At 46.3% G+C, this 27,293-nt stretch overlaps 1 protein-coding gene across 2 annotated transcripts in view; it reads left to right on the top strand.

The window, feature by feature from the left end:
- The window catches only part of LOC138566964 (solute carrier family 22 member 6-B-like), a 356,440-nt gene that overhangs the window by 68,740 nt on the left and 260,407 nt on the right, over positions 1 to 27,293 (top strand). The window lies entirely within an intron of this gene.

The following is a 27,293-nucleotide window of genomic DNA, read 5'->3' as shown; positions in this document are numbered from 1 at the left end:
TTGAAAAAACTGATGCCGTTCATTGCCCCTGATATGAAAGATCCAGCCCTGTGGTTGCCTGTACAGTTATGGGCATTTTGGATTATTGTAATGCCACTTGGTTTGCCCAGCCCAAATATCATTTAAAAAGATTCTAGTTTGTCCTTAACTCGGAGGTCTGGTTGGTGGCTGGTCTCCCTAAATTCGTGCATGAGTCTCCTGTTTTGAATAAGCTCCACTAGCTTCCGGTGGAAGGGAGCATGACGTTTAAGGCCTTTTGTCTTATCCGTCAGGCATTACACGGCCATGGGGCGCTGTATATTCGCGAGAGGCTTATTCAGTATGTTCCAAGCAGGGCTCTTGGCGCTACTGACCACCATCTTCTTTGTGTAAATCGGTTTATGACATGCACGGTCGGTGTTCGGGCATTCTCTGTGGCAGGTCCTCTGCTCTGGAACTCCCTTTCCCCTGGCCCTCAAGCTTATAGATGTTTACTTCAAGTTTCGTAAGGTCTTAAAAACATTCCTCCTCCAATATTAGGTGCTTTGGTTTGCTGTTTGTTGGTGTTTCGTTACAGCTCCAAGATCCGGGTAGCGGAGGGGGAAAGGGGGGGCTGACAGCTGCACTATTCCATGTTTCATGTTTTCATAACATAACACGCTTTGTGTCCTTCCTCGTGTGTCATTTCTCCCTATCTGCACTCTAATGCAATCGTTTCTGCTTATAGGAGGGACTAAAGCATCACCTAATAGTCAAAACTAAAAAAGTTTGGGAAGTACTCGTTAGAGGAGAGGCTTGCACTAGAGTTGTGCAATGGTTTTAATGTGCTGCCCCTGCACAGTGGTTGAGCTCTGCCTTTCCCATGCCTCATGGTGCTGGACATCGCTGCCAAGCCTCACTCAGACAGGGCAGCTCGCTAAGTAAATGATACTAGCTGCTCCTGGGCCAGTTTAGACTAGAGATGGACTGCTGAAGCTCATTCAGCCGACACACACTTCTCCACACTTAAGCTAGCTCGTGCTGGGCATGCGCCAGCAGCTGGCGTTTCCCCAGAGTTCTTTTTTTCTGCATTAAGCGACAGTGGAGGACAAAGTACCTGCATTACCGCGTGCAGTCTACACGCAGCTAAATGGGCAGATGGCACCGGATGTTGCATGCACGTACAGGTCAATTTCAGCAGCAGCTGTGCATCACTGAACAGGGGTCAAAGTCTACCAGGTGGTGACGAATTCCATCTACTATAAATCACAAGACAATTCACGTTCACTGGTGGACAGGCAGGCGAGATTTGATGTGGGGGAATGGATGTACGAGGGTAGATCTTGGGGGGCGGAAGTGGGGGTGCAGCAACCCTTTGTCCACCCCCACATGGATTATGTCAGTGATCATTCTGAGGGATTGTGCTCAAAAGGTAGAGTAACATGAGAGGGGTACCCTTATCCCACCAGGGGTACACACACACCCCTACGCAGCTGTAAAGCGTGGTGGTGACTCCAACACCCAACTGCTTCCCCACAGGCCCGTGAGTCTCTGACAAACTGTGGGGGCAGTCAACCCCAAAACATAAGAGGCATTACGCATGGGCTTCGGTGTGTGCTTTTCAAAACAAGTGCTTTGTAAAAATCAAGCGCGTCACAGCTGCAGTCTGCAACAGAGCCAGAACAGAAAGAAAACCTACAAGGGTCAACAAGGCAAATACATGATAACAGTGGTTGGCCTGCCTTTAGGATAACGGGGATATCTGGGCCCTTTGTTGTAAATGTCGCTGTCCCCACTCAACTGCCAGTCAATACTTTCAGTTATCACTTTACAATGCACTTCTTTCAATGGAACAGTCTTACTGGTCTCACCTTACAGGTTATCCTCCCGCCCTCTCAGTGCTCCTCCAGCTCTAGGCTTCCCAGTCACTTGTTAGCATTCGTACTGTTCGCTTTCTGCCAAGCATTGCAAGGTTTTCTTCGGGCTTTTGGCCTTGCTTGTTGTTAGGTTGTCCCTTCTTGATCAAGTTGTCTTCATCAGCTCTGCTTGCTGGGGGTATTAACGTCTGTCTCTGATATTCACAATCTTCGCCATTCGCGTTGGCTTCAAAGCACAAAAGAGCGCCTGCCCCACGACCGAGAGCTGTGGGTGCTTTGTTCACCCGAGCTTCAGGCTGGGCCTTCAAGGTGCAAGGAAACCCGGGTTGTGGGCACTGAGGTCAAGCAACTTCTCTCTCAGCCTGATGACTGGCATTTCTAATGCCAGTTCTTCATCTTCTGTTGGGATTGGGCGGAGCGGTAATGCAGTGGTAACAGCCTTACCGCTGCATTTTTGCCACTCCGCCCAACCCCTGATGAGGCCCATAGTGTGCTAGGTGCTCCAAGACCCTCTGGGCAGGGCCAGCACTAAACAAAAATTCAAATAAATAAATCGGGCACAACCAGGACAACAAGCAGCATGAAAATGTGTTTTTCACTGGAAATGGTGTGATATATTGTTGAGAACAAACAATAGATTTTTTTTGTGGTCATACAGCATGAACAGTCATTTACAGTGACAAAGCTGGCACAAATTGAGACAATTCTCATGATATTTATTGCTCACACCCATGACACTGTATTAAGCTCTGCAAACCTGATATCCACCCTGCCACCCCGCCCTCTAATCTAGACAGATCACTCTGCAATCTTCTTTCCCTCCTGACATCGCCACCCCCCATCCTCTCCCATCACACCAACCTTCCCTCTCCAACCTCTACCTCCCCTGTCCCTCTCTGGAATAAAGTCACTATTAACCCTGATTGATCTAGCCAGCTTTCTTCTAAATGCACGCCCAGCACTCTCAATCCGGGTAGCCCCCCCTCCATTGAACCTTTGGATGGTTCTACGTTATTTCGCCGACCTATTTTTCAACGTGGGACTTTTCAACGTCAGAATTTTCATCGCCAAAAACACTGTTTTTTAAAAAAAAAAATTATTCTGGGGGGCCGTACCCCCACCAACACCCCTCATCCTTACTATTATAATCATACCCCAGCCCCTACAAAACACCCCCCAAAATAAAAAATTGAAAAAACTGGGTTTTTGGCGATGAAAATTCTGACGATGAAAAGTCCCACGTTGAAAAATAGGTTGGCGAAATGCGTGTATACCTTTTGGATCAGTGGCTCCCCAGTGCCCTCATCTCCTTCAGTCCAACAAGAGACGTACCTCTCAGAGACCGGATCCCAATTCAAGTAATACACAGCCCACCTCAACTCACTCAAAACCCTCAAGCACTGACTGGAGCGGATTTGGAGAACAAACACCAGCCCTCAAAACAAAACATTTCTTGATAGACTGACCAGGGCATACCAGTCATAAATTAGAAAAGCCCCTCAAAATTTGTATGAGAACCGAATCACCAAATCCCATAACCCTAGCCAAGACCAGCACAGAATCAGCACAGAATTCAAGACGCTACACTGCTCAACTGCCCTTCTCCCCTAAAACCCATGCACCCATGCACCTCTTCCCATTCCTCACCCAGTCCCAGCCTTACTCCTCCCTCTATGCCAGTCCTCTCCTCTTCCACCCCAATCTCACGCCCTGAGATCCTCACATTTCTAGCACAAAGCTTACCTTCAGGCTCCCCCAGATACCCTTGTGACCCCACCCTTCTTAGGAACATCCTAATGACAACATGTGCAGGTAGCATTGCACGCTCCATTATTAACCAGTCCCTCTCCTTGCATCAAACCTCTCCTCAAAAAAGAAAACCCTCTCTCGACCCTCTCCTCCCTCCAACAAACTCCATATTTCTAACACCAGCTTCATTGCCAAACCTTTGGACCACACCGCGTACAAACAGCTCTGCCTCTTCACAGAAACAAACAACCTGCTTGACCCAGCCCAAACGGGCTTCAAAACCTTCTGAGGAACTGAGTCCTCACTTGTGTTGGTTTGAGTGACTTAAAGAGAACAGCAGACTCGGAAGGATGTGCTACGCTTATCGACCTCGACCGAGCTGCCACCTTCGAACACCATTGAACACAGCAGACAGGCTCAATTGTTTAGAGATCAAAGACTATGCTCTAACATGGATATCCTGCTTCCTTTCAAACCACTCGCAAATTATGCTCCTCCCCTTTTCACCTCCTTCTCACACCCTTCTATGAAAGGGGTCCCGCAGGGAGCCTCCCTGTGTCCCCTTCTCTTTAATATCTACCCTAACCCACTCCCTGCCGCCATCCGCTCTCATACCCTTATCTGCTAGTTATGCGGATGACACCCAGATCATTCTCAAGATCACTAAGTCGCCAGCTTCCCGCCGCAAAGACCTCTCCTCCTGCCTTTCTGAAATCGACCACTGGATGACAGCCAAACAACTCCTCCTAAACCCTGGCAAAACTGAAATCGTAATATGCGGCAACCCCTCTCTCCTTCCCCAATCGACCCCCTAGCCACAGTCCCTATGACCATACCCCTGCAACATCCACTTCTGTTAAAAATCTTGGATGCACGCAGGACTCAAATCTATCACTCTCCCATCACATCAATTCCATGTCCAGCACCTGCCTCTTCCACCTACGCATCCTCAGGCAAATCTTCCCGTACTTCTCCTACCCACACAGAGTCTTTGCAATCCTTTCCATCATCCTCTCCTGCATGGACTATACAAACTCACTTTACTTAGGCATTCTGGGCTACCAGCTCAGGAAGCTCCAAAGAATCCAAAACTCTGCTGCCTGTCTCCTCCTTGCCCTCTCACCAAGAGAACATATTAGCCTCACAGTACTTCACTGAATCCCTATCGGCCGACGAACTACCTTTAAAGCCATGTGCATCACCCTCCATAACACTGGACCAGAATTTCTCCAGGATAAACTCACACGCTATCAACCAACTGGAAACCTCAGATCTGGCTCTGCTCTTCTCCTCTTTATCCCCCACTACAACTCTACTATATTGGAAGGATCGTCTTTCTCCATCCAAGCCCCTTCCATCTGGATCTCTCTTCCACTACACATTGGCAACTATCTCTCTTTCAGAAAGGCCCTCAAAACTTGGCTATTTCCCATATTTCCCCCATCCCTATTGCCATCATCACAGCATCATTCACATGCCTCTGTCTTACCCAAATCAAAACACAAACAAGTCACACCTACAGGCGGATGCCAGCCATTGTTGTGTCAGCCTGCCTTGCGCACTCAACCGGCACACTACATCAAAACACCAACAAGCCACATGTACATACACCTACAGGTGGATTCTGTCCGTTATCGCGGTGGCCCACCCTGTACACTCAATCTACACACCACTAAGCGTACTCTAACACATAACAGCCCACCGAGCCTTCTTTTTCCAGCCCGGTATGAGCATACATCCAGTGTATAGCTCCTGACAGACTGAGGGTAGGCGTTCTGCCACTCAAGAAATGTATTAGGAAAGCCTGCCCATGGCATAAAATAAGTACTGGGTTCTCCTGTCTATTGCACCCCGCCTTGACCGCACACCTAGATGATCCATGCTGTTAGCCTGTTTACTTTCAAAAGGTTTATGGGGATTGTTGATAAATGCACTCAGAATTTTTTTGGAATTGAAATCATACGGTCCAGGATGATAGCCTGTCTCTTACGCTTAGAAGTTGTATTAGGCCAGCATTTCTATTCCTCTTAGAGACAATGCAGCCATTCACAGATGACATCAGCAACCAACGACTTCAAAGACAAGGCTCAGTGTGAGCCTCAAGTTACGTATGCATGCACCGCTACAGTGAACTTCAGCCACAGGCATGGCTACCCACCCGCATGCATTAGAATGCAATGACGACTACAACAAAAATGTGGTCTTGCTGGACACATAACACTCCCCCCATAGAAACAGCTCACAGCACCTTTTTCCATTAGACTGAAGCGAAAGCCTATAACAAAATTCTGTTTGCTGATCACCCAACAAGTCTTTCTTGCTTTCAAACATACCCCCCCCTCATTCAGCACCCATCCATGTGTGTGAGTTCATGGGTAGCTTTTTGGAACCCGGCCAGCCCTCATAACTCCTTATCCTGGTCAAATGCACACACATTCTAGCCTTCACACAATTTCCCACAACATGGACCTCGGTCCCCCAAGGGCGTTCCCACCACATGCATGTTGAGGCCATATTAATGGGAAAAAGGTGATATACAAATTACTACTACTACTACAAAAAGCAGAAAATTAAATCTGTTTTGCAGTGGCAATGCAGTCATATATTGTTGAGAAAGTCCTCATGATTTGTGTTAGGCACAATGTAAGTGGCATGGAAATGTGTCTCAGAGGCAGAATGGTATATATTTAGACAAACATAATTTCCTTGGGTTACAAACAGAATGAAAGGGAGCATAATTTGAATATACTGAATATACTGTCAAGCCAAGCCTTGTGATTTTCTTTGAGCTAAAGTAGCATGAACATTTGCTTCACAGTGTTAATGCTGGCATATATTGTTGAGACATGCCCAGTAACGTTTGTGAGCTCAGAGTATGGAAATCTGTTTTGCAGTGGCAATGCTGAGATATTGTTGAGAGAAGCCTCATGATTTTCTTAGGGCACAACAAGAATAAAAGGGGGCATCGCTGGCTTATATTTTTGAGGCAATCAGATGATTTTCTTTGGGCACAGCCAGAATGAAAGGTATGTAGCACCAGCATATGTTATTCAAAAGGCCACATGCATGTCTCTGAGCACAAGCAGCATGAACATGTTTTTACAATGCAAACACTGGCATCTATTTTTATATTTTTGAGACAAGACCTCATTTTCTTTTAACACAGTCAGCAGGAATATATTTTAGAAAATGCCTGCATGTACTTTTGGAGTATTTGATGTATTCTCTTACAAAACCGTGTGTATATTTGTCTGGCTTTTTACCCAATTCTTCAGAAACGTGTGCTATAAAATGCACTTTTGTCTTGGGAAAGAAATACCTGTCAATTCATGAATAAAATGATGCCCCACCACGTTCAAAATTCAACAATCCCTCTAGTTTAATGGCAACCTGCTGTCTTTTCTTGTGTGCCCTTTTAAGGGTTTTTCCTAGGGCATTCTGATAGTTATGTTTTTTCCATGTGAACCTATAGGCCCTTTAAAACCATGTAACAGTATCTGAGATGGATGGGGAAGCAGATCTTACTCTAACATCAATAATCAGACCGACTCAGGAAGTTGGCAAAACACAGCTGTTTTAATTGCAATTGTCTAAAACAGGGAGTACAACGGGCATCAACGGACGCCGCACAAGCATTCTCTCAATGATTCACATAAAAAAACACAGCTCTATAACAAAAATTCGTCATCGATGATGTCACACTTTGTGGCAAAGTAAGAAAACCTATGTGGAGTTGTGATAGGCTTAAGGGGACCATCTAAGTATATAGTCTATATAGGGATGGGTTGTGATTGGGTCTCTACAGTCAGGTCGACAGCTAAACCCACCCCTAGTGCAAGTCATCTTCTGTGTCATACTAATACACAACGTTTTATTGGCTTTCAAACTATAGGGCTTTTTGCTACGTGACCCTCTACAATTGGTTGGCACGCGTGTACCCTTCTGGAATAGTGCATTCGCTAGCAGCACGCAAGCTGGTACCCCAAATGCTGGAGGGTTGGACTTGACCATACCTCTCCACCAATTAGCCTAACATCCATCATCACTACTACTGTCTGCCATTCAATTAGTTCTTTGTATTTGGACTTGCAAAGAATCACTGTGCCTGAGAATAAAAGGGAGTGTGAGCATGGCCTTATCTTCTGGTCTCGGTGTAGCTTGCCCAAAATTTATTTTCATCTGGCCATGTGACAGGAGACCACGTTTTGAGCTCCTAGTTTTTTTCAATTACACCTCCACAGGAGCCTGTCTTGCTTCTCATGCTCATTGAATTGCCTCGAATATATAACCAGTTTCCTGGCTGCCCCAACCCTAGACACTGAGCCGACAAGCCTTCTCGAATCTTCCTTCGCCGTTAGCTGTTTTATTCTACTGCGCCACACTTTCAGCCCTTCTATTCATGGGGTCCAGATTTGTTAAAATGCGTTGTGGAACATCCAGATTCTACACACACACATATATATATATATATATATATATATATATATATATATATATATATATATATATATATATATATATATATATATATATATATTTATTGGCGGCACCGACTGCAGTCTATTCACTACGTATAGCCAGCCTTATGATTACTTAGTCTAGTTGCGTTACTGCATCTGTACAATTATAAACCAGCTTTGCATTTTCTTCAGTGCTCTCCACACGTGCAATCTTCATTTTGCTTGCGAAAGGTTGCTCAATTCTTTACTTCGCCATCATATTCTATAAGGTCTATATACTCTCTTCATTGATATCTTTTCTGGGTGCGTCATTTTCACTTCATGTGATGTCACCAATCTTCTCTTTCACTCATCTTCATACTTCTTCTGGAATTTCCCTCAGAAGACTGTAATTTCTTGGCAGGTACATCATATTGAGTTTTCTCAATGGATACCTTGTTTCAAGGACTCTTTGCATTAAAGGTACCATTATTGTATTTGCGCATGTCACAATTTCCGGTTGCCAACATACAGGCAAAATGGGGGCGGGACTTCTGGTAGAGGCACTTGGCTCCTCCTCTACACATGCATTACGCACTGTCTTTTTTTACCTTTAAAGAACCATGCATCTCTTTCAGCCAGTTGGAATCAATTCTACAACGACCATGAATAAGTAAGGCCATTTTGTCAGCTACTGGAATTTTCCTTCACTGTCCTAATTATATAAGCTTACCAATGCTGAATCTATAGCAGCTGCTCTCTGTAGCCTGGGTGGTTCTAACCCCCCACAATAAGAAAGTAAAAGTCATATTTGTTAGGAAACCGTATTTCCTATGAATAAGGCATATTATTTAGAAAATTTAGGATACATGTGAGTCCCAAACTCAGACTCCAGCACAAAATGATGTATGATATGATATATTTTATTTGTATTGCGCTCATACACACGTGTAAAGTATTCAATGCTTTACATTTTCATTGATAGTAATGGAAGACAATGGGCCTCATTACGACCCTGGCGCTAATGGGTTAACGGCGCCGTTAAAGGCTGCAGCGCCGTTAACCCATTAGCGCCTGATTACAAGGTCCTTTTGCGGGACCCGACCTTAACGGCTGGTCTACACCAGCCGTTAAAGTAGGGACCCGCAAAGGGACCTTGGTGCTAAGTACGGTACCGCAATTTGCTAATTAGAAGCAGCGTTCTGATGCGCGGTTGGAGTTTATGAATGCCTTGCTGGGGGGGCGCGGCCTCGGTGTGTCGCCATCAGCTGACTTCCACGTGAGTCGGAGCCGAGGTGAGAGAGGCGAGCCCCGCGTCTCCACGGCAACCTCCAATGTTGGAGGAATGGAGACGCAAACCGTGTGAATGTATTTAAACGGGCCGTGCGCCCACAGCGCGGAGCCCGAAATGTTACAGCATCCGCCCCCAAAGGCCATAGCAACCCCCTGGCAACATGAAAGGACCGCAGTAAATCTGGCGAATGAATATGATCCAAAGGTTCCCAGGTCTGGTCCTCAGGCCCGTAACCCTTCCAATCCACAAAATAGAACGGTTTGCCCATGGACAACCGGATGTCAAGAATAGCGGAAACCTCACATTCCTCCTCTCCATCAACCAAGATAGGGTCTGGTCTATGCAACAGCCGGGTACCAGCATGGCAAGGCTTCAACAGTGAAACATGAAAGACCGAGTGTATCCGCCAAGAGGGGGGCAAAGTTAGGCGGACCGCCACCGGATTGATCACAGAAGCAACAAGGTAAGGACCCACAAACCTAGGCATTAATAGTTTCTTTCCAGGAATTTTCAAATTCTGTGTGGATAACCAAACCTTCATACCGGGCAAGTAAGTAGGGGCCGAAGATCGACGGGCATCAGCGTATTTCTTAGCCCTGGCTTGGGCGCGTAGAAGGTGCAGACGAACATCTCGATGCACCTGATCCATATCCCGGATGCAGGCAAAAGCAGCCGGATTGCCGGAAGGCAAGGACGGTTCGAGTGGCAAAGAGCGGGGATGAAACCCATGTGAAGCAAAAAATGGAGAAGAACCCGCAGCTGAGTGCAGGGAGTTGTTATAAGCAAATTCTGCTTGAGGTAAGGCGGATAGCCACGTGCACTGAAACTGCAGACATAGCACCTTAAGAACTGCTCCATGGTTGAATTCAGACGTTCCGTCTGACCATTCATCTGTGGATGGAAGGCGGAAGAAAACCGATCCTCGATATTAAGAGACGAGGTAAGGGCCTTCCAAAACTTTGAAGTAATCTGCGAACCTCTGTCAGTTACAACAATAGGAGACCGAAACGTCTAAATACATGAGCGGAAAAGTGGCCAAAGCAGGAGCTAACGGAAGTCCAGAACATGGAACAAAAATAGCATACTTGGTAAAGTAATCGATGACAACCAGTATGGTGTCGAACCCGTCAACAGAAGTAAGTTCCACTACAAAATCCATAGACAACATCTGCCATGGTTAATACGGAACAGGAAGGGGTTGCAGAAGACCCATAGGCTTCGATCATGATGGTTTGCATTGGGCACATACAGCACAGGTTGACAGGTAGTCCATAACGTCTCGGGACATCGAAGGCCACCAAGACCAACGCCGGAATGACTCTAATGTCTTCTGTTGACAGGGATGTGCCGCGACAACAAAGTTGTGTACCCATTGTAAGGCGTGCAAGCGTGCCTGGCCTGGCGGTACAAAGACACGACCTTGAATAAAGGGTAAACCATCTTGGATGATGAGGTTAAAAGAATCCAGTTCTGCTGGACTTGATAATACCCAGTTCTCAACAATGGAAAGCAATGAAGGTTGCACAGAACAGCCACAAATGACGTTTTCAGGTAGAAGAGCAACAGGATTCTTTACTTGGGATTGGACCATATCGGTCTGCCTTGACAATGCATCTGCAGGGACATGCAAACTTGCCGGTCGGTACATGATAATGAATTGAAACTGTGAAAAGAAAAAATGCCAACGGGCTTGGCGAGCAGTAAGACACTTCATGGATTTCAAAGCGAGGAGACTTCTGTGATCGGAATAGACGGTGACTGCATGTCTGGCCTCCAGAAGATGGTGTCTCCATTCCATGAAGGCGTCCTTAATGGCCAAAAGTTCCTGTTCTGTGATGGAATAGTTTCTCTCATAATTGGATAGTTTGCGAGAGTAGAAAGCAACCGGGTGAGTCTCCCCTGATTGTGGACAAGACTGGGACAGTACTGCTCCTATAGCGTAACCCGAGGCATCAGCTTCCACTAAGAAGGGCAGATCAGGATTGGGATGCTGCAAAACCGGAGCCGTAGTAAAAGCCTCTTTTAACTGATCAAAAGCCGTTTGAGCTGCAGGAGTCCACAAGAACGCGGCTTTAGAATTGGTAAGAGCAGTAAGTGATGCTGATATGGCCGAAAAGGATTGGATAAATGGCGATAAAAATTAGCGAACCCTAGGAAGGATTGTAACGCTTTCACCGTCTTAGGAATGGGCCATTCTAACACTGCCTTCATCTTGGAGGAACTCATCCAAATTCCCTGATTAGTGATGTCAAAGCCCAGGAATTCCACTTCTGTGGCATGAAAAACACACTTTTCGGCCTTTACATACAGATGATTGTCTTTCAACCTTTTGTAGAACATTAGACACGTGTTGTACATGTTCCTGCAAAGACTTTGAATAGATGAGGATATCGTCGAGATAAATTACAACGTATTGGTCTTGGATGTCATGAAATATGTCGTTTATGAACGCCTGAAAGGTGGCAGGGGTGTTGCAGAGGCCGAACGGCATGCCCAGATATTCATAGAGACCAAAACGTGTCTTGAATGCCATTTTCCATTCATCGCCGCTTCGAATACGAACAAGATTGTATGCACCACGCAAGTCAAGCTAAGAGAAGATTTTGGAAGTACCCAACTGGTCAACCAAGACTGAAATCAGGGGTAGCGGGTACTGGTTCTTGACGGTCACTTCGTTCAGGGCTCGGTAATCGATGCAAGGACGTAGATTACCCTCTTTTTTGGGCACAAAGAATAATGGAGATGCAGCAGGTGATTTGGAGGGGCGAATGAACCCCATAGCAAGGGACTTATCCAGATAATCCTTTAATACTTGGTCTTCCTTCAAAGTTAAAGAATAAACACGACCAGATGGAATTTTAGCCCCAGGGACGAGATCAATAGGGCAGTCGTATATTCAGTGGGGGGGGTAGCGACTCAGCTTTCCCTTTATCAAATACATCAACGTACTTGGCATATTCGGCGGGGACAGCCGGAGTTGGGACGTGTGTGACTGCCCCGATGCATGCAGGTATGGTAGATAAGGCTTAACTAGGGACCCCAGAAGCGATCCCGAGAGTAGAAAGACACATACTGTTGCAGAACAAGGAAGGAAACTGGATTAAACTCAAAGCCCAGTCTATAGCAGGATTATGTAGCCGAAGCCATGGAATGCCAAGTAACACTTTGTATGCAGGGGATATGATAACGTCAAAAACAATGTCTTCGGAATGCCCCTCATACGTGCACATGGAAATAGGAACGTCTGTTGAGTGACTAGACCGGATACCAATGCAGAACCGTCCACCGCACTGACGGATTCGCGTTGTAACTTTTCGACCAGCTCGATCCCTGAACTAATGGCAAAATGTTGGTCGATATAGTTTCTAGTGGCACCCGAGTCGATGACTACGACACCGGGAATGAAAGACCATTAGCCGCTGTAAATGTAACAGATAGATAAACTAACGCTGCCTGCTTGTGAAGGCGAGAGTCCAAAGCAAGCCTTCCCGACGTATGGACTCTGTCGACTCTGTCGGGATTTTGCGTTTCCCGCCTTCTTCTTGGGTTTTTTTGGTGCAATCAGGAAGAAGATGCTCAGAAGACCCACAATACATACAAAGATTGTGACTACGGCGGTATTCCCGTTGTGCCAGAGTTAGAGGTCCTCTAACGGCTCCTATTTGCATACACAGGTACAGGGACGACTGCCGTAGGGGCTTCTGGAAGCAGAGGAAGGATGTTGGAACGTTTCTCACCCTTCCGCTCGGCCCTACGGGCATCAATCTGAAGTACCATGTCCAGTAGTTCCCCGAACACAGTTGGCACAATAGGTACTGTGGATAGAGTATCTTTCAATTTGTCAGACAGGCCCTGATAAAAAACGGCCAATTTATTTTCCTCGGGCCAATCAGTTTCGGCTGCTAACTGATTGAAACGGGCTAGGTAAGTGAGTAGCAAAGAGGAACCCTGCCTAAGCTTGAGCAGTTCCAGATCAGAGGCTTGGGAAGCAAACCTAGTATCAAAAACCCTGCTCATGGCGGTTAGTAATGCGTCACAATTATACAGTACGCGACTGTTGGCTTGCAGCAGAGGATTAGCCCATGCAGTAGCAGTACCTCCCAAATGGGACAATATAAATGCAGCCTTGGTGGTAGAGGTGGGGAATGAAGTGGGTCGACACAAGAAGTGTAATTTGCACTGATTGACAAATGTCCGGTAATGCTTCGGGTCACCCATAAATCGCTCAGGTGGAGCTAACGGGAATTGTGCTGAAAGCACTATTGGCATAGCCTCCTGTCTGGATGGAGGAAAACCAGAGCCAGAAGCAGTAGCTCCTGATGCTTCCGCTCCCTGTTGACTGGAGGTCACCAGCGAATGGATAGCGTCAATGCGCTGTAGGAAATTATCCTTCATGGAAGACATTTCAGCCCTTAGATCTGCAACTACCTGCAATATCTGTCCCATCGTCTCCAAAGGATCCATGGCTTCTAATTCTGTAACTCACCGATAGCTGAACAGGCCGGGGCGTTGCTCAACCTCAATGCACAGATGAGAGGGAGCTGCTCCGGATAATAGTTCAGCCCAAGCTGTGCTGTTTTTCCCAAAAGGGAATACACCCAGAACCAGGCCACCTCAACTTGAGGAACTCCTTTTAGCAATATACCCTTCTGCTGTGTAGGATGACAGACAGAATGGTGGTTTAATCAAAAGAGCGGAGATACACACACCGCTACGCCAAGACTGTAAGGAAAAAACAACAACAGGTTAGTCAGATGAAAAGGGACTACCTTCAGAACAAATGGGGGTAGTAAGTTAATCTACCTGTATTCCCCTAGACAGAACTTGGGATTCAATAGGAATGGATCTCTACCAAATAGCCAACAACTGGAACAAAAAGGAAATAAAACAAGAAGGAACCAGTTACCCCTTAGGTGATAGGATAATGCCTATATAAGTACCCTATTAAGTTCTTACCCTTGGTGAGGCAGGAAGGGCCAAGAGGTTGCGAAACAACCACAGGAGAAAATAACAAATAGGAAGGTTAGTAGCGGGAAGTACCCCGGACGACAAGCGGAACGCAAACTAGAGCCGGGATGGTGCACTAACAACAGGATAGCATCCAAAGTTCACAAGGGTTCCAAGGCATACAGTTCCACACAGAAAGAGTCACTACTAGGCGATGAGATCAAAAAGGTCCATTTGGAAACAGGCGGGTTGATTTCCAGAAGAGTGTCAAGAAATAAGGGCAACCCACCCTTGGGTTAGCTAAGCGGTAGTATGAATGTATTGCAGGGGTAATACAGGGGTAATACAGCGTTGACAAAAACAGGATTGGGATCTCACCTTGAGGCTGACAGGGCTGTGTCAAAAATTCCAGGAGAGAAGTATTGGAGGTGATGTTAGGTTGCCTGTTGCCACTGGAGGAGAGAATGAATGAAACTCTGAATGGAATATTAACAGCGGAAGATGCAGCAAGCAAAAAAGAAAAGTCCAGAACGCTGCAGAAGGCAGGGAAGTCTTTAAGGAGGAATTACCTCCAAAAGACCGGTACGGAAACCGGAACCAGTTTGACAAATCCAAGGGAGTGGACAAGCAGCAAGGTCGGGTCGAGGTCTGAAGTCTGGTAACAAGAATCAAGTTTTGTATTTAGAAAAAGTGAGGAACGCTAATTAGAAGCAGCGTTCTGATGCGTGGTTGGCGTTTATGAATGCCTTGCTGGGGGGCGCGGCCTCGGTGTGTCGCCATCAGCTGACTTCCACGTGACTCGGAGCCGAGGTGAGAGAGGCGAGCCCCGCGTCTCCACAACAACCTACAACGTTGGAGGAATGGAGACGCAAACCGTCTGAATGTATTTAAACGGGCCGTACGCCTACAGCGCGGGGCCCGAAATGTTACAAAGGTTCAGGCCTGGCTGTGCATTTCCATTCTCTGATGCACCCGAGTTCGTTTTGTGGGGTCAAATTCAGCATTCCCCAGTTGGTAGAACAAGTAACCTCAGAGTAAATGGGCATTTCAAGGGCATTTTAAAAGTCAACAGCAGCCAATACCCGTTATGTTGTGGACAATATTGTATCATTGTCAGTGATACCATTCTCAGAATATGTTGAGCACCATTCAATGTGCAGTCTATTCCCCGCCATCATTTCGAATTGCCTCTTCCTATGTGTCTCAAAGCAGGGAGCTTTCGAGCCGGTGTGGCATTTAAAACCCCCATGCCCATGTACCTCACATGCTTTGTCTCTGTTGCTGGTTTAGCGCGGGTGTCTCCCTAGAGAATAGTGCACCATCATGTTGGGTCACCACCATGCATGTAACCATCTCACCAATCACCTGGTCCAAGCACGCTCTCATCCTGCTGTCTGTCCCCCACCCCACCCAGCCCAGCAAATCCACTTCCAGATCCAACCCACCTGGTATAGCTACTTCAAAAGCGTGCACAACAGCTCATTTAAGCATCAGCTGTGGGCGGCGTCAGACCTCTTGCCACCAACATTCGGACTCTCCTCTCCAGAAAGGCTCTTCCCATCCTCCCAACCCCCAAAAAGCCTGGTTCATTCATTCCCACACACGCCTGAAAAAGATTCCTGGAGGTTAAAAATTAAATGGCACAAGTCCAAAGACTCCAAAAGCAAAAAGACCCGCCACATAGCACACACCAATGTTTGACACAACGCTAGAGTTCTACCCAGCCAAGGTGTGGAAGGCTGCTCAGCAACCATTCAAGTGCTTCAAATATGTGCTGGCATTCATCTCAACTGACCAAACTGCCACCACAATCCCACATACTCAGGATGACTATGGGCATAACACATCCCCTGGCCATTGTTGGTCTCCTCCCCTGGCTTGCAGAAACTTTAGAAAAGTTGACTAAGCACCAAACCACGTGGAACATACCTCCTTCTTGCTGCCAGGGATTTTAAACCTGCAACATAATTATAATTATATCACCGCAGATGGGGAGCAGATGCAAGTGGATCTAGGTCACCTGGCCTAGGCCCTGCCCACCCGGTGTCTTCCTTCCTGCCGCCCTTTTTCACCACTTAGCAAACCCCACCCACCTGGTGCCTTCCTGCTTGCCGCTCTTTTTCACCACTTAGCAAGCCCCGCCCACCTGGTGCCTTCCTGCTTGCCGCTCTTTTTCCCTACTTAAGGAGCCCTCCAGCCTCTTTTCCTTTGCAGATGGGGAGCAGGTGCAAGTGGATCTAGGTAACCTGGCCTAGGCCCCGCCCACCTGGTGCCTTCCTGCCTGACGCTCTTTTTCACCACTTAGCAAGCCCCGCCCCTGACGCCTTCCTGCTAGCCGCTCTTTTTCACCACTTAGAAAGCCCCGCCCACCCGGTGCCTTCCTTCCTGCCGCCCTTTTTCACCACTTAGCAAACCCCACCCACCTGGTGCCTTCCTGCTTGCCGCTCTTTTTCACCACTTAGCAAGCCCCACCCACCTGGTGCCTTCCTGCTTGCCGCTCTTTTTCACCACTTAGCAAGCCCCACCCACCTGGTGCCTTCCTGCTTGCCGCTCTTTTTCCCTACTTAAGGAGCCCTCCAGCCTCTTTTCCTTTGCAGATGGGGAGCAGGTGCAAGTGGATCTAGGTCACCTGGCCTAAGCACCACCCACCTTCTTAGCCCTGCCTCTTCCTTCCTGCTCTTAACTATTAGATCAAGGGTGTCTCTCGCCCGGGCGTCCTAAGTGAAGGGCTGATGAAGAAAAGGGCAATTCCTGTTTGGACCTGTTAGGACCAGGAGGACCCAGGGCCCGACCCCCTGCTCAAACAGCAGGTAAGCATGCACCAACATGTGTTACTCCCTCTGTCCTTACAGGCCATCCCCGCCCGCTCTGGTCCCCGCATGATGTTCCCCCTACCATTCTCGCACACAGGTGTTGCCTGTTTTGCTTGATTCTTCTACCCTACTCCCACCTCACGCCCCATCAAGCCTACTTCTGCAGGAGTCTGTCCTGATAAATTCTCGTTTCACCATCACCGTCTTGTGGCCAATGCTGGATTTGACTTTTATGGACTTAATTGATTCACGGTGCGTCACCCTTTCTGAACTCTGATGCTGGACTTCCTTTGCATCTTGTACTCATGGTGGCCCTGAATCATGCTGTTCCCATCTTCACCTTGTATCCTGGCTTGCAACATTGTGTTACTACTAACTTCTGCAACTGTATTCACTCTCCCCTCTTGCTTCTCCACTCTTTTGACTGCTAACTCTCTGTTCTCTCCTCCTTTCCCTTCTCCCTTTTCCTATCTCCTCCCCTTACTTTCTTCTATGCACTTACTCTATCAGAATTGTCCCTGGACCTAGTATAATAGCAATCTCGTCTGTCTCCTCCCCCCTCCCCTTACTGTTTTTTTCCTCCCCACAACTCCTCCCGCACTATCTGAAATGTCGTCAGGCCTAGTATGATAGTCTCTTGTTTGGTTCCTCCCCTACCTTTCTGCACCCCTCTCCCTCACCTCTTGTTTTTCTCCAGCTCTACCAGAAATGTCATCAGGCCTAGTACGGTAGTCGCCTGTCTGTTTCCATTTCCTTCCCACTCTCCCTTCCTTATCTATGTCTTAGCTCTTGCACTACCTAAAATGTCGCCTGGCCGAGTACGATAGTTAATTTCACATCCTTGCTGTTCATGGCCTGTAAGAATATCATTGTATTTTCCCTTGTTCCCTCCCTTTCCTTGAAGCACTTTGAAACACATTATGTATAGGTGCTATATAAATAAACTATCATATCATATCATATCATATCATATAAGCGTGCAGACTAGGGCCTTGCATGCCCGATAAACCCCCATCCGTATATTGTACTGTGATAATTATTACTAGTGCTTACTTGATGACTTGTTAAATTCTTGCTACTAATGTTTTTCTCTATTGCCTGTACTGTGCTTCATTGCTCCTAAGCTAGGTACGCGCTATAAAAATATATACAGATATATAAAAATAATAATAATACCAGAAACACAATCTTTGGTCTCCAAGAGCCACTTTTTCGGCCTCATCATACACATTGAGCCTTATTCTGAAAGAAGTACCACTGGTGGTAAAATGCCATTCCACCACTATTCCCGGTCATCTTGCTAGTAATGGCGATGGCATCTATATTTCTGCCAGTGATTTTCAGATACTGCCGGTGTCAAATACCACTGGTGGTAATTGCTGACTATGCTAAAATGCCATCTGCGGAAAGAATTATTTTCTACATTTTCAGCATAACCACGAATTCCACCAGGGGTAAGACTCTTCCACCTGCAGTAAATTGGTGGTAAAATACAACCATCAAAAACATATGCAATTTTTGGGGGTTCTTTGGGGTACGGGCCTGTGCCAAAAAAAAATGTTCACTATGATAAACATGTGACTTTCCCTAAATAATGTACACATTTCCAAGATATTCTGGCATTGTATTCAGTAGGCTGTTAACCTGTTGTAGAGGCACAACAAAATGAGATATGTGGTGCCATGTTCAGGCTATTATCTTGCCCACCGACTGCAAATAATTAGCGAGTGTGCCCTGTGTTAGGGAAATTGTTGTTTGGACCTGTTTTTAGGGTTCAGATATATCAAATAACCTTATTTATGTATTTATTTATTTATTTATTTATTCGGTATGCGCCTATACACTCTGGGCCTGATTCACAAAGCGTTTTCGAATGGGATTGCACCATTATAAAAGGCTTCTGTGATTCAGGCCCAATGTGTTTCTTGGTGTACAGGGTGCTTCCTCTGAGGTATCCTGAGGTGGTGCAGCACTAGCAGTCAAATAAACTCTTAAAAAGTCAAAGGATGGTTAAAAGATACAGAAAAAACTTTTGAGAAACAGATAATAAGGGAAGGTCCACACAATATAGTTGTAAAATATATTCTTTATAATACAATTGTTCAAAGTAACAAGCACAAATATTGCAGGTGAGAGTGACTTTTCATGGTATTAGCAAACAGAAAAGGTGACAATATTGGGTCATGTTAATACACAAGCAGTGCAGGCTGCGGTTCCGATATGGATGGGCAAGGTCAGAAACCGAAGACCCCACACCAGAAAGAACAGAACAACGACAACTGGTGGAGTTGATGGACCCCAAGAAAGAGATCCTGATGAAGGAAGTACTCTAGGGTAGCACAGACTTTAAGATTTCAGACAAAGGCTCCTGGCGCCTGGCGGTGTGTTTTTTTCCTGGATGTGGAAGATCAGCAGTGGCGGAACTTGCAGCTCAAAGTGTGGAAGAAATACTTTAGGCAGTTTCCCGGCCCTTGTTTTGAACAGACAAACCGGAAGTCACATAGGGAATGGTGATAGAGCAGCACAAACCCCCCAGCAGGACCTGCACCTCACCAAGGGGGAGGGGTAGTCTTCACGAGGGCTGGAACCACATGCAGAAACCTTTTGAGATGCATTTCACATTCTTCTTACTCGCGTGGTTGTAAAGGGTGTAAGCAGGGCTGTTGATGTGTAGTGGGGCTGAGGAACCCAGGAAGGATTCTTTAGTATCTGGTCTAAAGTTGATACAATTCCCTTCCACCTTCCCACACCCTGAGGAACCTAAGGGACAGGGGACCTGCCAGAATGTGCCGCTCTTCCGGATGACACCACTACTGGACGCAGGATACGATCGGGAACTGGCGTATATTAAGGTATAGTCCTGGCACGGGTCAAAGCTGTCAAAACAGGGAAAGGGAAGGCAAAGCAAAGACTCCCCCATTCATAGCCAACAGTGAATGAGAAGTATCTCTTAAAGAAAGGCTCTTGGCTCAGAAAGCCAAAGATGGGGCAGGACCCCTGGGGGCTATCAATCTCAAATGATGCACAGTTGAACATCTCTCCAAGATTCATGCATGTCTAGAATGACAGCCTTGCTGCCAACCACATACAACCATCCCTCATAAATGACCATCATTCACTCAAGAGCCTGTGAAAGAGTAGGTAATGTGACAATAGAATCCACATATGCTCAAAGAGACCGCCCAAGCAAAGCAGAGTGGGGAATAAATGCAAAGAGGGAGCTCCGGGGGCAACAGTATCGGTAACCCTGTATCCCAGTAGAGGTTGCAGTGACCAGCATTTAGCTCAAACTCACAGGTTCTCGGGAAGATAGCTCAGCGGCAACGTGCTCACCTCTGAAGCAAGACAACGCAGAGCACAACAGGTTCGATCCCCAGCCCGGTACTTAGAAACCTCTGGGTATTAAGCGCGTTATAAATAACCTATCATATCATACTTGTAGGAGGTTAGCAGAGTTTCGAAGTAAGGTAGGTAAGCGTAGGAGCGACTTAGAGAGATGCCGGATGAATTATTTTGGAGAGGCCGCGTGGCGTGGGAAGCGCCATCTGGTAAGTAGACAGGGAAGTGGGTTTTGCAGGGCTCTGGCAAGACGTGTGTACTCACACCTGGGAGCCCAAAAAGCCTTCCGACCAGAAATATGTTAGAGGCACTGCGACCATGGAGCTGCTCGCCCAGCCGGCACGTCAGCGTGTAGGCCTTGCAACCCAAGTGAGAGGAGTCGCGGAAAGGGCATGCAGCGTGGTATCCCACCACAGCAGCCACGGAGGTCACCATGGTCCCTTGAATGGGAAATATTAGCAATAGAAGACCCCAGCCTACAAATAATGAAAGACCTCATTTCAGGTGACCTCACAAATTTAGACAAAATGAAGAACAGTTTCTGGTGTGAAATATCCCAGCAATTAACTTATCAGGAGTCACAGGTTGTGGTTGGAACAAAATGCAGCAGGACATCCTACTTGAGGTGTCAGTGCTACAAGAACGATACCAGGGCCCCAGACGTTGTTCCTTTATCCAAGAGATTGCACTGCAACAGCCATCCTAGGTCCCTGGAAGCATGAAGTGCTCAGATTTCGCAGGAAAGTCCTGGAAGTACAACAAGCAGAGGAATGGGTTAAGCTTGTTATGCTGGATAAAAGGGACAAGTAGAGCTTCTCTGTCAGGTTTTTCAGACTGCAAGAGGTTCTGGTGCTGAACCTCTTTCACAGTCCTCTGGTAAGACCTTCCTCCTGTAGCTTTCAGATCCAATCCCAGCTGTGAACAAAATACAGGTGCAGATACTCAGCTTATATCCCTAACTAAACACGGGTTATGGTCTGACACTGACCTCCAATCATACACTCATGCACTATTCAGAATTCTGGCATCTGCTGCTGATCACCACTTATAAACTTTCCTGAACATCTTTCTGGGCAATCACAGCATATGTGGATTCTAAGTGATTCTAAGTGATTCTAAGTGATTCCCAGGGCAACAAAGTACAGTTGCCTAGATAATACATTTACAAACAGTAAAAGTTTCCATTTTAGAGTCTCAGAGAAGGAAAAATCCCGAGAGCCAAAATGGCTACAAATCATGCAGCCATCATCCAGCGATATACTGCCCTAAAAGCCCCATGGTCCATAATGAGCGATGGAGGAGCCACGCCAGCTCAGTGTAAACTTTGAGCGCTCCCTCAGTTGCTTGCTGCAGCTGAGGGAGTGCTCCTGGGTTGGATTAAACTATCAAAGGGAAACATACTTTCCCAGTGACAGTTTTGGTATCTCGGAGCGCATGTCCAATGGACCATGCAAGGCCGGAGCCTTTTGCTACCCTGCCTTCCATGGCCCATGTAGGATGCAGGATAAGTACCTGCACCTCTAAATGTGCAAAGGGGCCATTCCTGAGCCTTCCCAAACATTCAGACTGCCTGGGGTACTGCCCAGGAGCACTCTTTGATTCCTGATTCCTGTTAGTTCTCGGCAGGAGCCAGAGAGCTTTTGGGAGGCGCCAAGGACCAGAATGTAAGACATTTTAATGTCTGAATGAGTGAGTGGATGATATATTGGTGGCTGGGTGTGCATGTGAATGAGCAAATGTCTGCTGTGTGTGAATGAATGAGTGAATGCTGGGGGAATGTGTGTGTGGCATACTTGTGTTTGTGTAATTGGGGGGCGGTGGATGCAAATAGGGATGATGCATGGCTATAATGGGCATCCAAATTAGGCATGATACGTGTTATGTGGCTAGACTGGCATTTTGGCGCAGTCAGGCTAGCTATTTCTTGGGCATGCCATTTTTTCTACCGGGCATCTATGAAAACGCCAGCATGATAAGTGTTATTATGTGGCTGGACTGGCATTTTTGTGAAGGCAGTCTAGCTATTCCTTAATTTGGCATTGCATTTTGTACTGGAAATCTATGATAATTCAAGCATGATAAGAGTTATTACGTGGATAGACTAGCATTTGGGCGCAGTCAATCTAGCTATTTCTCACTGTGATATGGCATGTCTTACTCTGCAACTATGATAAAGCAAACATGGCATGCATATTACATGACTAGATTTGCATCTTGGTACTGGCAGTCTAACTATTTGTTTGGCATGGCAGTTTTTACTGGCATCTATGATGAAGCCAGCATGATAAGTGTTGTCACATGGATAGAGTGTCATTTTGGTGCATCCAGTCTAGCTATTTCTTACCTTGGCATGGCACTTTTTCTGGACATCTGTGATGAAGTAAGAAGGATATGTGCTATTACGTGGCTAGACTGGTGTATTTTGTTCATTGGCATATTTTGGTGTAGCTTAGTGACTTATTTTTTCTTACTAGGGCATGTTTTCTTTTACTGGGCATCAAGGGTAAAGCTAACATAATTGTTACATGTTTAGACTGGCCTACATTGGTGCAGCCAGTTTGGATGTGCTTTTGTTTAATGGCATACCATTTTTAATGGCAAATCAAACTGGAATATGTTCTTATGTGGGGATACTGCCATATTGGCAGAGCGACTGTGGACATGTTTTCATATAGTATTATTGCGGGCATTATACACAAAGCATACATGAGTATGTTCTTATATTGGAAAACTGGCATATATTGGTGCAGCCAGCATGGAAATGGATGGGCACAGGCAGTGTGAACATTTTCTATATTTACATATATTGTGGGCAAAGGCATCATGACAATGCATTGGGAAATGGTCCTGTGCACTGGTGGTGACTTGCATCTATTGGATTTTTCATGAGTTATCTTTTAAAACTAATTGCAAACTGGCTGGCTCTTTACCATTTTTTTTCAGAGAAAGTGCACTGTAAAATGCACCATTTCAACCCATTATTCAGAAAATCTTCTCAGGAAAGAACTCCCCCAAACTTCCAGAGATGGTTCGCTCCATCATATTAGTGGGACATTTTTATGTGCCTCTAGTTAAAAAATTCACCAGCTTCCACTGCGCTAGTCTCCCCTATTAGGGGGCCACAACAGTTTGTGAAGGGCCACATACATTACATCGTCACACCCCAGTGAAATCTGGATGTAGTTGACACAGGAAAAATACTGAGAACATCAAAAAATCCAGCAAAAGTTGAATGAATGTGCCTGTACGTTTTGTCTTTATTGTCCCAGTCTAAACAATATATTGCTCCAATGCAAGTTAATGGGAAGAAACAAGCCTTCCTCTTCCTGGCACAAAATCGCCCTCTTAAGTTTTCCCAAATGTTTGACAGTATGCTAGTCAGTTCCATATTTCTTAGGCAGCACGGCACTCAATAACTGTGAATCAAATGCAGTAAATGTGAGGAAAATTGCATTTCCATACGTGCGTAAGAATGATAACACACGTAGAAGATTTCATGACTGAAACACAGCTTAATGTAGTTGGGACCTCAATTAATCATTAGGTATGTTTTGGTACTCGGCTGATGCAATTTGTCAGTGTTAGGTTGCCCCCTGCTGTCCAAACAGCAAAGTGCACCTCTGTGTGCCCTTCCACTTCAACAACAGCTATCATTTTAACAAACAGCTGATGCAATTTAGCAGTGTTGGGTTGCCCTCTGCTGAAATGGCAAAGTGTATCACTGTGTTCCCTTTCATTTCAACAACAGTTATAAATTTGACAAACAGAATGAGCAAGGCTCTAGGCAGTCACCTTCACCTTCAACTATCGGAAACATTCTGAATAATTTCAAGTTACTTTTTTCCACCCCCACTTCTCTTCACACAGAGCGCGGCAGTTCCAGTGTCAATGAACAGTTAATTACTGGCTCAACATTTCAGTATCTAAAGAGCAAAAATATGTAGGATGAATGCCTCCTCACAAGCTACAACTGAAAGTAGGTGCTATAGTTATGCTACTACTCAATCTGATGCCATCACAGGGAGTTAACAATTACGCGTCTACAAAGATAAATCATAGCGGCCTGTCAATGGATTAAACTTAGATACTGTTCTTATGCCACACATAACTCTCATTCCATCTGATACAAATATGCCTTTCAAATTCAAAAGAAGACATTTTCCTATAAGTTTAGCCTTTTCAATGACCATTAATAAAGACCTATGCCCTTTTCCTGGAAGCGATCAGTGTTAATCCTGATAATTAAGAAGGGGGACAGAAGGCACCCTACGAATTACAGACCAACATTGACCTTAGAGATATTCTAGAATGGCGTACGTTACACCAGGAATAGCTAGTTCCAGATGATTTACCCAGGATGCAAGGCTGAACAAAATAACATATATAGAAAAAGAATAGTTGTGCAATGCCAAACTCATACATAATACAAACATCTAGGGCATAATTGGTACTTTAAAGGTCTCTGTGGGTCAACGTAGAGGCTCCGCCCATCTCCACAGTCCAGCCATTCACATATATCCATGCATTGCATACACCTGTTAAAAATAAACAGATCTATTATGGAGGACAGTAAACAGAAAATGTCTTACCTCTGTATTGAGCTGTAGTGAGGTGAAAGAGTAATATCTAAACTGCATGTGGAATAGTACAGATGTCTCCCGCCGTAAGTGTGGGTGTGGGGCTGGGAGGTGGGGGGTGGCAATCAGAAAAGAGCCTAGGCCCGTGTTTCGTGTTGCTGGTGTGAGCATTAAGAGCTCAGGAATGCAGTCATCATAAAATATGATACGGCAGAGAGAGCTGAATGGGAAAGGATGTTTTCTGCAAAAAAGCAGCCAGTTCCACATCATGGGTAAAGGGACAGAGAAAATGGTAGGCCACATGTTAAAATGGGGCTAGACACCTAATGCTGTGAGGAGAAAAGGGGTGAACACTGAGCACTGGCAAGGAATGCAGTGGGAAGGTGCCCTTTCAGCGCAAGTATAAAAGGATTGATAAGGTGGATAATAAAAAATATAAAAGGTGTACCCTAGGGGCAGGATTGCACACAAATATGAAAGAGAAAAAAGACAGACACAGTAGAGTGGGGTTGGGATTGGTGGGTGTGGATAGAGAGAGTGAGTGGTGGGGGTAGATAGAGTGGGGGTAGATAGAGTGGTGTAGGGTGGATTGGTGAAGGTAGCGAGAGTCGGGTTGGGTGGGTTGGTAGGGCCAGAGAGAGTGGAGGTTGGGTAGGTGGGGGCAGAGAGATTATGGGTAAGAAGGGGCTAGAGAGAGTGGAGGATAGGGTGAGGGAGGGGTTAGAGTTGTGTAGATAGAGTGGGCAAGGGTAGAGGGATTGGGGAAGGGTGGGTAGAGGTAGAGAGAGTAGAGCTTGGGTGGGGTTAGGTTGGTTGGTTGAGGTAGAGAGAGTGTAGGTAGGAAGGGAGGATTGGTGGAGGTAGGGAGGGTTGGTGGAGGTAGGGAGGGTTGGTGGAGGTAGGGAGGGCTGGTGGAGGTAGGGAGGGTTGGTGGAGGTAGGGAAGGCTGGTGGAGGTAGGGAGGGTTGGTGGAGGTAGGGAGGGCTGGTGGAGGTAGGGAGGGTTGGTGGAGGTAGGGAGGGCTGGTGGAGGTAGGGAGGGTTGGTGGAGGTTGGGAGGGTGATTGGGGGTAGATAGAGTGGGTGTGGGTAAGTGGTTGTAGAGTGAGTTGTGGTAGAGAGCGTAGGATGGGTATGTGGGTGGGGGTACTGAGGGGGGGTCAGGTGGGTGCATGCTTGTAGTTGGTTGGGGGCATAAAACATGAAGAACAAAGCAGTCTCGGAGCACTCGTTGAAAGTAGCCCAAAATACACAAAGCAAAATGCAACCAGTGCATGTAATGATGGTGGGTTGAGTGGGGGTATAGAGAGTCGGGTTGAAAGTAGCCAAAAATAGCCCAAACAAAACCCAACCAGCGCATCTGATGGGGGTGGGGTGGGTTGATGTGAGATAGAGTGGGAGTGGTGTGGGTGTGGATAGAAAGTGGGGGTGGGTATAGAGAGAGTGAATGTCGGGTGGGTGGGGATAGAAAGGCAGCCTCAGGAAGACTAAAAACACATGTGCCATTGAAGGTTGACCAAAAATAGCCCAATTGTATGTGAAATATCCCAAAATAGCCCAGTAGCACAACCATATATGTCACTGCATGGCTGGGAAATAGAAAGTCCGGCACCATACTTGCTTCTTTCAAAGCTGTTGATTGGAGCAAATATTGTTAGGGAACTCCTCATTCGGTAGTAAGGAGGAGGAGTTTGGAAAAATGACTGAGTGATTTGGCATTTTCATGCTGTGGTATTGCTGGATGCTATTCCAGTCAGATATTCTCAGCTCTGAACCCCCTTCTCTCTCTCTTCAGTAACAGTGATTTTGGTATCTTCACCAAAACCAAAAATCCAGGAAGAAGAGTTGGCTTTGGGAGTGGAGCATTTAAGAAGAAAGACTTATTAGTAGGGCAATATATAAAGTAGGTGGCATATGGGAGGTAGCAATAAGACATATAAATGCTCCAACACGGAAGGGGAAGTAGCTATGCTACAGTTCCCGCCAATGACTTCAAACACGTGCTAAATAGAACAGCAATCTACACTTCTCAGTTTAGTCCTGGAAAGAGGAGGTGGTGTGGAGCTGTGCCAGAGGTGAAGGTCAAACTGCTACAGGCCCAGCTGGATCAGCAGAAGGAAGCTTCCATCAGCCTCTTAATCAGGCTCTTTGTGTCAGTCAGACTACCCCCTTGCCTTTCTGGTATACAATAGATGAGAGGCAGGAGGCTGACTATTAACTAAATCATATTTTGTCTTCTCGTTGACCTGAGGCACACAACCTTTGTTCCTCTGTCTAAAATTACTTTTACTCCAACTATTA

Source organism: Ambystoma mexicanum, chromosome 2p, assembly GCF_040938575.1.
Source record: "Ambystoma mexicanum isolate Mex_15411 chromosome 2p, UKY_AmexF1_1, whole genome shotgun sequence".
In the NCBI taxonomy this organism is placed as follows: Eukaryota; Metazoa; Chordata; class Amphibia; order Caudata; family Ambystomatidae; genus Ambystoma; species Ambystoma mexicanum.
The sequence above is the reverse complement of the archived record's forward strand: the minus strand, read 5'-3'. Positions and strand labels throughout refer to the sequence as shown.